A 14,354-nucleotide genomic window follows, 5' to 3' on the forward strand; every position below is an offset into this window, starting at 1 on the left:
GCTTGACCATTTGAAGGTCGGTCGGACTGAAGGTGGGCTTTGGGGAGAAGTAAGTGAGACTAAATTGGGACTGTCGGCCCCCTCTGTTTAAAAACAATAGTTTTTCTTTGTGGAGTGTTGTCTGTTCTCTTGGATGTGGGTGTGTCTTCCCAGTACCTAGTAGCTTTTGTAATCAGGACAGAGTAAGTGAAAGCTGGGTCTGCTGATGGATGTGTCAGGAGGAGCCACACCACGGATGTGCCCAACTCAGGGCTTGCCTTCCCGCTCGGCTCCATCACATCCACTCATGTGTGCTTTCTGCACCTGCCTCGGTTCATCTTGTGCGGCTGCCAGTCTGGAGACGTTTTTCCTTTTACCTCCCTGTGACTTGTGTATTGAAAACTGAAGGTAGCCATTTTATCTTCCTGCTGGATTTAATGCCGGTTTTCTCTGTGTCTGAACAAAGAATCCACACTGGAGTCTTCGTTTGCAGTGACCACAGTGGAAGGGGACGTGGAAAGGATTTCCCTACAGAGGAGCTGGTGTTTCTGTTGGACACCAGGGCTGATGCTTGCTAAGGTTCCTTCTGCCTGTCTTCCGACATTTTGTCTTCACTCTGGGCGCTCTGTGCTTCTCGGCAGAAGTAGAGTTCATTCATCTTTGGGGGAGGGAAACTCTAAGGGTACAGACTCGACTCATTTGTGGAGGCCACTGGAGCCAAATAAGTCACTTGACTGAAGAATTCATTCTGCTACAGCATTAGTCTTTCCTTCCTTCTGTCCGTCCGTCCATCCATCCATCCATCCATCCATCCATCCATCCATCCATCGGAGCTTTCTGCATGTTGCTAAGCTAACAATGGAGAGGTAACAACAATACACCTGAGACTTCTTATATTTTTGGTTGTGAGCCTAGCCTTTAACGGCTGAGCCATCTCTCCAGCCCCACCTGAGACTTCTTGTTCATTGAGTGGGCTCCATGTTTGAAGGCCTGGGCCTGTACTTTCTATACATTTTAGTCTAATCCTTGGGCTATTTTGACTTTATTATGGGCATGAAAAGTTGGCATCTTGGGACTTGAGAGGGTTGTGGTGACTTCAGTCATATCTGTCATATCTGAGTCCTTTTGTCCTGTTTAATACTGCTTTGCTTTCTGGTGGGCAAAGCTACCGTTTTCCCCAGAGTACTTACAGGGGTGTGTTGGGGGTGAGTTGGGGGCAGGGATATGATATATTGCTTTTTTTTTTTTCTTTTCTTTTTTCTTTTTTTTTTTTTTTTTTTTTGGTTTTTCGAGATAAGGTTTCTCTGTGTAGCTTTGCGCCTCTTCCTGGAACTCACTTGGTAGCCCAGGCTGGCCTCGAACTCACAGAGATCCACCGGCCTCTGCCTCCCGAGTGCTGGGATTAAAGGCGTGCGCCACCACCGCCTGGCTGATGTATTGCTTTTAATTGCCTCTATGGGGGCTACTGACTAAAGCACCTGCCTCTCCATCCACGAGGTCCACTTGAGGCGTAAAGGGGCTGTGAGTCCCTGTCCCCTTGCCCTGCTGCTTCTCTCCGGCAGGTGAGTTCCCGTGCCCACTGGTCAGCCGTAGCTCTTCTCAGCGTGTTGGGATGCATGAGCTCCCTCGGTTGATTGTGTCGTATGAAACACTGGACGAGCTGGTAAGAGACGCTGAATGGGGAGATGTTTTCTGAAAGCTCAATTACATGGTTTGTGAAGACTTGAAAACAACATGTTCTAAAAGTCTGTTGCTTTAGGTGTGGCTGAGGCTTGGTACAAACAGCTGGGGGGCGGGGGTGGATCACCACCTGGAAAGATCCTCCCAGAAGGAACTTGAAATTGGCCTTGGGTGTGGTTTTGCCCAGAGAGATCTCGAAACTTAAGCCGGAAGAAGACCCATACTGGAGAGAAAGGTCCTGCATTTTAGTTTACATGACTGAGGAATGAATGTTTGTGCTAAGGTAAATTGTTAAAGACTTAAGTAAAGTAAACTGTTCAGGGTGCACAGATAACATTTTTGAGTCCTCTCAGGTTTGGGTTTAAAATAACCATACAACCGGCGGGCGGTTTTCTGTTGAGCTAGAGTGAACCCGGCCAACTCAGCTGTTCCGTGGGGAGTAGGGGAGGGCAACGGAAGACTGAGCTGAGGACCAGCCCCAGGTTCTGCTTGCACTTGAACGGCCTTACAGCTGTGAGGCCCAGGGGAATTGCGGCTTCCACCCAGCACAGCAGCCCCAGCAAATAAAGCCAGTGCATATAGAGGAACTTCAGAAAACAAAGCAAAAAGCCGAACAGCCGTTATTTGGGCTGGAGAGATGGTTCAGCTGTTAGGAGCCCTGACGGCGCTTGCAGAGGATCCTGACTTAATTTCCAGCATTCACATAGTGGCTAACCATCCAGTGGTAATCCAGTCTTGGGGGCCTGACACCCCTCTCCAGCCTCTGCAGGCAGTGCACAGACAGACGCACATGCAGGCAAAACTACCCATATACGCTAAACAAAGATCTCAAAAAGTTCTAAAATTACATTTGCATGTGCGCTGGTACACCTGTGTGTGCGGACACACAGTCAGGTGCTGGTGTGGGTGGGGAGACCGGAAGTCAGTCTTCGGTGTTGTTCCTCAGGAGTTGTCCACCACCTTGCTTTTTGGAGACAGCATGTCTCTGAGACCTGGGGTTCCTCAGTTCAGCTCAGCTGGCCGGCCAGGGAGCTTCAGGAACCCTCCTGTCACTACTGACCCAGCCCTGATAATGCAAGTGCCCACTACCATGTCTGGCTTTGAAAAAAAATGTGGATGTGGGGATCCAACCTGGGTCCCCATGCTTGCATGGAGGGTACTTTGAGTTCTCTCCCCAGCCCAGGAAGCACCTTTCGTGTAGTTGTGTGCCTAGTAAAGGATGTCATTGACGTGTTATACTGGTCTGTTGTTACACTGTTTATTTTACACACTGTTACATGGCTTCATTTTGGGGGCCAGAAACAGCAAAAATAAGTACATGAGTGAGCAAGTAAATAAATAAACAAATAAATCAGGTCAGTGGGATGGCATTAAAGGTGCTTGCCACCAAAACTGATGACCTGAGCTAAGTTGCTGAGGCATCCACAATAGAAGGAGAGAACACACTATCTCAAGGTGTTTTTGGACCTTCACACATGTACAGATGCATTCGAATGTGTACACATACATGCATGCACGTACACACACAAATACATACATTAGGTTTAGACTTTCAAGATCCAAGTGCATGAGCAGGCAGTAACATACATAACAGTATATATGAAAAGGAATGTAATCCAACTGATACTTGAGAGTGTTTGACAGCATATGTTTCTAGAACACTTCCCAGGAGTCTGTTGATGCTCTTCTGTTACGTCTTCAGTAAGCAGGTTTCCAAGACGTCTGCTTGTCAATACCCTTTAAGCCTAGCTTCTTGGTATTTATGCATTTAAAAAATAGGGGTGTGTGTGTGTGTGTGTGTGTGTGTGTGTGTGAGAGAGAGAGAGAGAGTGATTAAAAAGTATAGTAAATACTTGAGAGTTCGGCCTTTTGATCAATTCAGATGAGCTTTCCTGGTTAATTAAAATTCTTTACCTCATGGGGAATCAATCCTGTGCATTTCCACAATGACATTTCCCATTTGTTTATGTTGTGATGTTAGCGTGATAATGACCAGTGATAAGGAAAAGCGCCTGCCCCCTCTGCATGTACTTCCTGGTGGCCTCTGGGTTCTGCCCCGCTCCTGTGACATGACCATTGATAGACTGGGATGAGTGGTCCTCAAAGGACCAGCAGGTTATTAGCTGGGCTCCATGGAAGAGCTCCATTGACTTCACGCTTGGATGGTAGTAATGAGCTCTGTGGCCCCTGCCTGTTCTTTTGGAGCTCCAGGGAACAGGGGCCAGGAGCTGTGAGGGAAGCGGGGGCCTGTACATCACATCCCAGCCCCCTTCTGCACCCCCCCCCCCCCAGACACCCAGGGGATCTGAGGATGTGGATCTGCTCTGTGGAGGGAGATTGGGAAACAGAATCCTCTTCCTGTTTCAAATATGACTTTTCTCATTTCGAGCTTATTTTTTGATGATTTTGTATTCCCTTGCAGCTCTGCTCCGCATTATTAATTCAGAGATAGGGTGTTGGTGGCATCTTCTTGGATGTCAAGGAGACCTCTCTTCTACCAAGTAGCAAGGTCACAGCCAGAAGCCTTTTGCCATCAAGAAATTTGAGATGTTCTTGGTTCTGTATGGTAAGGTGAAGGGATAGTAAATACCAAACATATTTATTTGACCTGCTGCCAGATCCTTTCTCCACCTTCAAGGACACCACCACCAGCAACGTCATGCTCCTCTGGTCTGAAAAGACCTGGGAATTGCAGGACCTTATGGAAAGGGAGAGACCCCTACCTGGGCCATATCCCACCCAGTGCACTGGCGTTTGTGGAGCATTCTCCCAGTCTCCTACTCCTCACTGGACTCCCCTAACTGCTAGACTACAGCTGCCTCCTTCATTTATATGTGTGTGTGTGTGTGTGTGTGTGTGTGTGTGTGTGTGTGTGTGTAAGGGTGGGGGGCGGTGCACCCAGGAGAACATATGTTCTCAGGGTAGGCCCAAGTTCAGCCTTATTATTCTCATGTTCCCATGGCAGCCCTCACACCTGGGTTTTTATAGACTGCATAGAATGGAAGACTGGGAGCTGTGTGTTCATCGCAAATGTACCCCTGCAAAGGAGCCTACTACCTCTGGGGAGCAGATCACTCCCCCGTACATCACAGAGACCCCACAGAAGCATGCTGTCCTGCTCAGGACTCCAGTGTGACATAAATCTCATCCCTTCCAGGGTGGTGAAGGGAGGTGACTAGCCACCTGTTTCCCATGGCAGCTAGGCCAAGGCCAAGACTTTGCAAGTGACCCAAGCCCCACCCACTTGCATTTCTGCAAGGGTTTACTGTTCCGATGACAGATGTCAAGCCCACCACCAGCTGTGCTGCGCTTCCTTCCTCCTCCCCTGGAGAAGGGCCTTCTCAGGGTTCATCCCCACCTCCATCCCGGTTGGCCTTTTCACTCCTGATTCCTCACTCCACAGAGGAGGTGAGTGCGCATGTTCTTTATAGCCATCCTAGATGCTTCCCCTGATTCCATCTCCATGTCTAATCACTGTCCCGACTCCCTTTCACATGGTGGAGTTAAATTAAAACATAAGTTCATTGAAAGATGGTCCTGTGTCGGCCTGACCTCCCTCCGTGTTGCCGGCCAGTCCGTCTCTGGAAGAGAGCCAGACATAGCTAGTCCTGGCCCACTGCTGCTTCCCCTCCCCTGGGCAGGACCAGATTTCCTGATGCTCCAGCTCCCTGAGTGTGGTAGGGCCGTGAATCATGAACATGGAAGGTGCAGGCAAACAGCAGAAGGTTGGAAGTTAATTCTTCCCTCCTCCATCCATTTCCTTGGATGCAGAGGAAGCCGCTGCTTAGTTCCGCTTTACACATGAGCCCCGAAAGGCAAAGGCATTGTCCTCCCCCCAGTCAGTTGCTGTTGGCTTCTGCTTATGGCAAGTGCTGACCTCTAGCTCCTTTGCCGAGATTTAAGGTCATTGTGCAAGGTTATGATGAGGAAAATGACCCCTGCGCCAGCCCTGGACAACGGCAGTGGGCCCTCGGGTGTTTTCTCAAGTTTGTAAAGAAACTTCAGACCGGGTCTGTGGAGGCCAGAGAATCGGGAGTTCAAGGCCGTCCTCCCCCCACACAGTGACTTTGAAATCAGCCCTTGCTGAGGCTGTGACTGGGCAGTTGGTTCTGTTTCCTCAGTGGAGTCATGAGGCCACAGTGACCACAGCTGTGGGACACACCAGGCTTCCAGGCGGATAAAGCCTCGTGTGTTGCAGCTGTCAGAAAGATCCCGTCATGCTCTCTGTGCTTGGAAAACTTTGGTGGATAAGTTCCCTCCGCTAATCTTTACATCTTCCTAGTGTATAGATTCACAAGGCTAGAAAGGGGGCTAGAAAGATTGCTCCGCTGTTTAGAGCATGGGCTGCACTTCCAGGGGACCTGGGTTCACTGCCCAGGACCCACGCTGGCAGCTCATAACCACCTGTAACTATAGTTTCATAGAATCTGACTGCCTCTTCTGGCCTCCTCGGACACTGCATCCACATGGTATACACACACACACCCACACACCCACACACACACACACAAACACAACCTAGAGCCTGAGTTGGGTGGTAAGCTTCCTTTTTGCCTTTTCCTCGTGGAATGTTAGCTAAGAGCTAGAGACCGTCCTGGACTAATCTGGGCACTTGGTGTCTATCTCTGGGCACTTTCTTTGACCCAGGCAGGACTCCTGAGAAAGGTGACCTTTCTCACAGTTTTGTTTAGCAGCCAGCTAATGAAATTAGAAGCCAGGACCATAAAAGAAGGTGATTCTGTGTAGAAGCAGATTAGTTGCGTCCGAGACGATCACTGAGGACTCTCTGACAGAGGCACCATTGAGTTCTGGCGGTCTGCTTGCTCTCACAGTGCCGAGGAGGATAAGACACAAGCCACCCTCCTCAGCCTCCAGCCACTTGGCGTGGCGCTGGGGAAATAACCACTCTAATTAGAACAGATGAGTGCTGTCAAGACTGAGATTGCCCTAGGTGAGGGGTGGGGGCTTATGGGAACGGAACCATTCAGGCATGTGGCTGGGCTCCCTTAAGCATTATAACCCCCTCTCCGCCATTTACCCATAATTTATAGCCAAGTTTGGTGCCAAAGAAATCCCAAGTCTGTAAGATGCTTGTGACCATGCCCGTAGTTCTGTGACCAAAGGTTGAAGTGTCACCTGAAAGGTGAGTCACACCAGCAGGCAGTATGTACACTCTTCACTGAAAAAATAAAAAAAGTTTATTTCCCCAGGTTATCTCCGGTTTCCTCCTTCTTTGTCTGTTCCTTCTTTTTCTCTTACGAGATGTTCTCCTTTTGTATTTTTAGCCACAAGTGAGGTTTACTTATGGAAGAAAGGGAGAGGGAGGAGTGGTCTTTAGAGGGTGAAGAAATGGAAGTACACACCTTTGATGCACCAGACTTTGGGCTAGGCATTCAGCTTTGGCTCACATAAAGATCGGGGCAGAATGCACTTCTGCCTTTTACGGAAGAGGCGAGGAAGGAGAATCAGAGGACACAAAACAAGAAGTTCTCTAGGAGTCTTTCAAACCAGCTCCTTTCCTTTGGAGAACATAGAATGGTCGTTTGGGATTTTGTCAGGTTCAGAGCCAGAAGGCCTGGGTGGGGCCCCAAATAGTAGTCTGTCTCCTGAATTCTGGGGGCCATGCTGGGTCTTTTGTTGTTGTTGTTGTTGTTTTTGGCTAGAGTTTTTGTTATTGTTATTGTTTGATTTTGTTTTTAAAAAGCAACAAGAGGAATAAAAAATACTTAGGTCAAGAAATGTGAAGGGCTGTTGCTCCAGTGGCCCCTTATCTTCCAGCTGTCAGAACGCCGGCCTGTCAGCGGTAACCTACGAAGTTCTCATTGTTTCCGTAAATCTTTATGTGGTGGGGTTTTCAGGACGAAGAAAGGAGACAGGGAGAAACAGGAGAGTTGGTACTTCCCTCATTTGTGTTGGCTTTCTTACTGTCTACGGAAAGCTTCTTGGAGGAAGGCGTTGCTCGTTGTCATCCTGATGGATTTTCACCATCAGACAGAAACCTGGGCCTGGACCACAGCTTGAAGTGTAAAAGAAGTACTTGCATCAGTTACCCTTGGAAGCTAGCTCCACCCACTCGGTCAGGGTAGCCATCGCAGACCTGCGAGGGAGTCCCTTCTAGAGCCATCATCAGACATTTAAACAGCGCTGAACTGGAATCAAGCAACACTGTTAGAAATCATTTGTTATGACATGTTTTTTCCTACTGAAGTGAACCGGATTTTCCCTTCTAGAAATAGGAATTAAAGCCGAGTCCTGGATCAACTTGGGTGACAAAGCCATTCCATGCTATTCAAGGTCAGAAAAAGGATTTGGTTGTGAAAGGGGGTGGTTTACTTTTCTTATGCTACTTAAAAAGGTAAGTCTGAAGGCTATTATTATTGGGGGGGGGTATCTCTCTAACCCAGGCTGGTCTTGAACTCCCTGTATAATAGCAGAGGATAACCTTGAACTTCTGATCCTCCTGCCTCCATCTCCCAAGCACTGGGATTATTATAGGCACCCACTTCTACACTTGGTTTCGTGTCTGGCTGTGTGGTGCTAGAGAATGAACCCACAGTCTCGTGTAAGCCAGGCAAGCACACTACCCCCTGCACTGTAGCCCCCACATCCTGAACATTGGTCTCAAGGTCCCAGTGACGTAGGAACTGACAGGTCAGCAGCATAAGAAGTTCATTTATTCCCTGTCTTTTCCATCCTTGCTTGATGGAATAAATGGGAAAAGAACCCAGGTTTCCAAAACGTTTTGACCATCAACAGGAATATTGAGACACTGATAACCAAAATCTAGAGAAACCATTTGGTAGAAGAAATCTACAGGTTGAGAGTAACAAGTTGGTTTGAGTGGTCTAAAGAGCCAGACTCCAGAAATGTCCAGTCTGTAGCAAGGTTTTCTTGTGTTTTACTGAAAGTCTCCTGGGGGTATCCCTGAGTGCCCCCTTCTCTTCCAGTACTTGGAGGCTGATGCTGCCAGGTCTGTGAGGATGGCAGGACTCAGTTGTCCTCCTCCTTCAGATGAAGCTGTTTAACTTGCCATCACCCTAAAAAAACAAAGAACAAAAAAAAAATAAATAAAGCTATACATACATGACAGACATACATGAGAGACAACTCAGCAGTTACACAGGCTGCCCTTTCAGGATACCAGGCATGCATGTGGTATACATACATACATACATACATACATACATACACACACACAGGCACACACACACACACACACACACACACAAAATAAGTAAACATGTCTTTTTTTAAAAACCGACATTAGGAGAGCTCCTCATTACTTTTTCTCTGGTTGTTTTTCATAAAAGCAAAGCAGAAGCCACAGCCACCAGTGCGTTCCTGGACTCAGCCCTGATGGTCCCAGTCGCTACAGATGGAGAGCTGGCCTCATGGCTGGCCCACGGGGGGAGCCGTAGCTTTGCCATCCTCACTTTGAGAGGGCCGTGTGAGCAGTAGAGAGCCACCTGAGGTCCTGATGAGAGAGGGTCCCTGGGGGAGGTTGGCAGGGGACACACGCTAAAAACAGCTCTAGTTGTGGAGAGATGGGAGCCAGAAGGCCGTGAGCTGCCATGACGAGAGCCTGCATGATAATGACACTGGAGTACAGTGAAGTCAAGACACCGGATAGATACACTCAGCTTTGGGTTGAGGTGCAGGGAAGAGCTAGCTGACCACGACTTGAGGTCAGGTGTCCAGGGAGGCTGTCATCCAAGTCTGGGAACATGGGGAGACCAGACGGCAAGGTCAGGAGAAGGGTAATGCTGTGCCAGCAGGACCTGACCCGGCCTGGACATGCGTGCCGGGCCTTCTGCACGCCTGGCTAGCTACGTGCTCTTCAGGTCTGGCAGAGCCCTGTTATGAAAGCCGCTTGCTGTGTTTGCTGACTCTGGAAGTAAAGGACATTTTGTGTCGCTGGAGAGACAGTCTGACAGTCAAGGGAGTAACCTTTGGTCTTAGCTGTCTTCGGGGACACCAAGCCTGCCCGGAACCTAGGTCCAGAAGCCCTTCCGTAGCTTTTCTGGAAGCTTCTCTTCTTGCCTTTGACTTCAATGTGGTGTGTGTGTGTATGCACGTGTATTTTAGAAGCAAGGGTAAGACCTGGAGTGTGGGCTGAGACCATAGTACATCTGCTGATGAAATATTTACACTCTCCCCTTAGTCGTTTTTTTTCTTACTCAAGTGTACTATTGGCTCTCGGCATGGGTTAGGAGCTTTACTTCCGTGGTTCCGCTTGGTTTAGGAACACGTTGGTGGGCAGCTGAGCATTACAACACACCAGGCAAGTCCCAGAACAACAGAGCTAAAGGTTGCCAGGATTATGAAAGAGAAGAGATGTGGGGATTGGCAGTTTGAGTCTGGTTGTGAGTGATGACATCCAGGTCTCCTGCTCTCTCCTTTCCTATCAGGTTCCGTGCTGGGTGTGGGTTGCCTTGTGTCCCACACCCCGTAAACAGGAACTGCGCAGGTTGGGGGCTACCTGGTTACCTGGGTCACAGAGCAAGGACGCTGTGTACTTGCTGGGTCTGGGCCCACAGTGTCCCGAAGCCTGTGTTCTTGGTTTTGTACCAGTCACATTTCAGGCGCCCGTGAGTGCCCTGGGCCTTGATAAAACTCGGGCCACAATGTCTAGGTCTGAGGAGCTTTCTTGCCTTGCTACAGGCCCCATTTCCCTGACATGCAGATGTTTACCTCTTCTGATAGATGGTTTTTTTCCTCTGGCTCTATCTTTCCAGGTTCCCAAACCAAGGATCTACACCCTTTCCTTCCTTAGAGCTGCTGTGAGAAGATTGATGAGACTAGAAACACCAGTGGTCTCTCGTTCTCGGTTGCCTCTCTACCCTTCCTACGGGATTCCAAGTTTTCATTTCCCTATTTCTTCGCCAACCCCACCTTAACTTTGTCCCCATATAGTTGATAGCCAGAGGGGGTAGCCCAGGCCCAAAGTCATCTCTTGATGACTTTGCTGGCACATGGTGGACAGTGTGTCATTTATCAAGAGGACAGTGGTTCTCATTTAACTCCACCGCCCCAGGTGCGTTAGATTGGAGTCTGCAGGGTTCATAGTCTTTTTGGAACCGGGGTTCATACAGTGGCCTCTCTGAAGAGGTGCAAGGTGGCCTCTTCCTCTTGGTTATTATTTCTGGGATATTATTGATGCATGTGAGAAGGTTGGAACAATTTTGAAAGAGGGCTCTTATTCTGGGACACAGATGAAGCCCTTAAGGGAGCCTCAGGCAGAACTGAATGAGTAGGGCCTGGTGCACATAGCTTGGCCTTCCCACCTCTGTCCTCACTGACTCGCTCCTCTGAAGGCTGAGTCAGCAGCCCTTGGGCAATAGGTTCTATTTAGGACTTCATAATGTGCATTTAAAAGAGTGCAATTAAAACGATGAGTGTTATTAATGAATAAGGTGTTTTCCTTCGGGAAGACCCCTTGCTCTCCCAGAGTTCAAGGGGAGGCCTTGTTGTACGATGTCTGGAGAAGAAAACAACATCGTGCTTTCTAGTTAGATGAAGACAGGACCCTGGCCTACTGTGTGTTGAGTACCTGCCCAGTCAGTCTCCCACAGGCCCGGAAGCCACTTACTTGGGGGCACTTGCCTACCTCCACAATCGGTGACTTGGCTCTGGTGGAGGCGGGAGGCATCTACTAAATCCAGCTACAGTCACTGCTCAGATCTTGGGCTGCAATGTCAGGTACCCACAGAGCTCAGTATCTAGCTCTATAATTCCGTGGCAATGAACTTAAGTGATGTCATCTTGAGTCAAGGTCTTCATTTGTATATAATGGATATCACACTAGTCCCTACTCACATGGTTGTTAAAAGAATGAAAACGAATGACCATGTGTACAGTGTTCAGTCTGGGCCTGGCTTTTGAGTGCTAATTATTGCATGCTTCGCCCCAGGATGGGGATGGGGATATACTCAGAGAAAAGTGTTGTTAGTTGGGTTGTCATTGTGTGAACATCAGGGTATACTTACACAAACTAAGATGGCTATAGTGTCTCTGGGTGATAACATTTTATGAGACCACCATTATAGTTTTGGTCTGTTGTTGACCAAAATCTCACCACAAGGCACAGGATTGTATATGTGAGCTCACATTATTAACTCATTTCCTTCCTTGTATGACCTTCTTGGTGAATACAACAAGACCCCTCCTCCTGTTCATGCCAAGACCTATAGAAACCATAGAAAAGCACTGGACTGTGTATGTGTTTTTTTTTCCTATACAGACATACTGATGATAAAGTCCAATTTGCAAATTAGGCACAGTAAGAATTCAACGACTAATAATAAAATAAAATAGTTATCAATATTACAATACACTGTAATAAAAGTTCTGTGAGGTGTTATTCCCTCCCTCCCCCTGTCCCTGTACTAGAACAATGCTTTGGGGCCACGGTTGGCCTCCGTGACTTAAACCACTCATGAGGAAGGGAAGAAATGCTGCTGCCCACTGTAGATAATTTAGGATGATATAAGACACTTGTCTGTCGAGTCCAGATCCTGTTGTGGAATAGCCTGTCCTTCTCATCTTCTAAAGGAGGGGTGGCTGACAGCAGTTGTCGCAGAGGGTTGCTGTGAAGATTAAAAGAGATTTCATGCCGTGCTTCTTGCAGGGTGTGGCCCATCACGCGCCCTTGGAGGTTAGCAGCCGCTCTTACTTAGCTGATAAAATGGCTGTGCTGCTGGTGTTGGGTTAATGCCATCCTCCATGGCACTGTTGACTTTAGCATCCAGCACAGGGGGCTTGAAGGTGAGCCCACCACACCCTGGTCTCTCCAGGCTCTACTGTTCCTACCTTCCTGCCTTTCCCCGCCTGCCACCATGGCCTGGGGTGGGGGGTGGGGGAGGGCACATCCGCAGGTGAGCCACAGGGAGCAGGAGACAAGCCTTCCTACTAATAAGGCCATAAATGCCAACCGGGGCTAGGAGGCCTCCCACTGCTGGTGTGTGCCATCAGATTTAGCATCCTGTGGTGGTGGCTTAATTGGCAGAGATAATTAGTGCTGTGTCCTGGGGACTGTGATCTGGAGTGAGAGGTCCAGGGGTGGTAGATATCCTGACACTCAAGTCTCCCAGAGGATGGGAACACCACCCGTACCGCTGGATGCCAGCTTCTGCACCCTCTGGTAACCTGTTCTATACCCTCTCTCGCCTTGGCTACTCCCCTGTCATTGTCCCAGGACACAGCAATAGCTCTTTTTCTGGAGTGAGGGCTTCCTATGCTCCCAGGGGCCTGTGGAGGTTCAGACACCTCACGCTGGCACCCAGGGCCTTTCACTTCCTACCTGTGCTTCCTGCTCTTGAGTTACCTCAGTCAACCCCCCTCTGCACTCAGTGACTGCTTCCTGCTCTCCTCATCTACTTCTGTGGGTCCCATCATGTCCTCCTCCTGCCTGTGGCTCTGGGTTAAGGAATCTGACGGTCCTGATTTGAGCCCTGACCCTGACACTTTCTCCTCCTGTGACCATGCACTGATGACCTGTCCCCCATGAGCCTCTGCTCCCACTTTATACCGTAGGGATACACTTTTCAGTGTCGTGGAAAACATGTGTCTGCTCATGTGTCAGTGGGACCCGTGGTCTCTCAGCCAGCTCTAAGTGCTACATAGTTGAGCCATTTTAAACAATGTGCTATGGCTCTTGGTCTTCAGGAGATACCTGTGTCAGAGCCTCATGTTCAGTGTCGTGGGGCAGGGGGAGCAAGATGGCTTCTCTTTCTCCTTTGCTCACTGGAGGGAGCTGCTGCAGGTCCTGGAAAGGTTTCTCCATGGCTCTTGGCACGGGCCACACTCAGATGCTTCTCAGTAGGTGGCTGTGTGTGAAGGACCCCCCAAATGAAGCAATATCATACCACATCTGTAACCCTCCTCATGTGCAGGCTGTGCCGGCCAGGACCAGACTCTTGACTCAGGAGTCACTGTGCCCTGTCCCCTGGAGAGACCTTGCTTTGAGCTGGGTCAGCATGCCTCAGCCTAGGACTGTCACCATGGAGATGTGATCCTTCTGCTCTGCCCTCCTCCTGTCTGCCGCTGCAGAGGCTAAGGTGACACCCAGAGGGTGAAGTCTGCAGCCAGGAGCCCCTGCACAGAACTTACACAGGCCTCTCTATCGGATCCTCTTTTGGTCTTTGCCATCCCAGCCAGCAGATCTCCTTGACGTTCCCATAGGCAAGCTGAATGCCTCCTACCAAACTGTCAGTTAATGGATTGTTGCTCAAGTCCTGCTCCATCCCCACCTGCTGCTCTGTGGCTGAGAACGTTTATTTCCAGACTTCACGTTTTACAAGATGCTCTGGACTGGAGCCACCTTAACTGTGCGGTCATTCTTTAGCTCAACATTCTGGCAGAATCTTTTATCAGTGTTCTATAGCATGCCCGTAGAACATCCCATAAAGAGCTAATGAGACCTTAGAATGGGTTGGCATAGTAAGAAAGAATCCTAAAATGAGACCTTAGAATGGGTTGGCGTAGTAAGAAAGAATCCTAAAATGAGACCTTAGAATGGGTTGGTGTAGTAAGAAAGAATCCTAAAATGAGACCTTAGAATGGTTTGGTGTAGTGAGAAAGAATTCTAAAATGAGACCTTAGAATGTTTTGGCGTATTGAGAAAGAATCCTAATCTTGCAGAAGCCCAATGTCTGGGGCCTGGTGAGATGGTTCAGGGGTTCAAGGCGCTTGCTGCT

At 49.0% G+C, this 14,354-nt stretch overlaps 1 protein-coding gene and 1 long non-coding RNA gene across 6 annotated transcripts in view; one reads left to right on the plus strand and one right to left on the minus strand.

The window, feature by feature from the left end:
• Positions 1–14,354, plus strand: part of Mtss1 (MTSS I-BAR domain containing 1) — a 154,093-nt gene that overhangs the window by 73,758 nt on the left and 65,981 nt on the right. The gene's annotated exons all lie outside the window — the stretch shown is intronic.
• On the minus strand, positions 11,974–14,096 carry LOC131896474 (uncharacterized). Its single transcript, XR_009375452.1, has 2 exons — positions 13,768–14,096; positions 11,974–12,245 (listed from the first exon to the last, which is right to left on the minus strand). It is a non-coding gene; the product is annotated as an uncharacterized LOC131896474 (long non-coding RNA).

The sequence above is a fragment of the Peromyscus eremicus genome, chromosome 20 (assembly GCF_949786415.1).
Source record: "Peromyscus eremicus chromosome 20, PerEre_H2_v1, whole genome shotgun sequence".
Classification (NCBI taxonomy): domain Eukaryota; kingdom Metazoa; phylum Chordata; class Mammalia; order Rodentia; family Cricetidae; genus Peromyscus; species Peromyscus eremicus.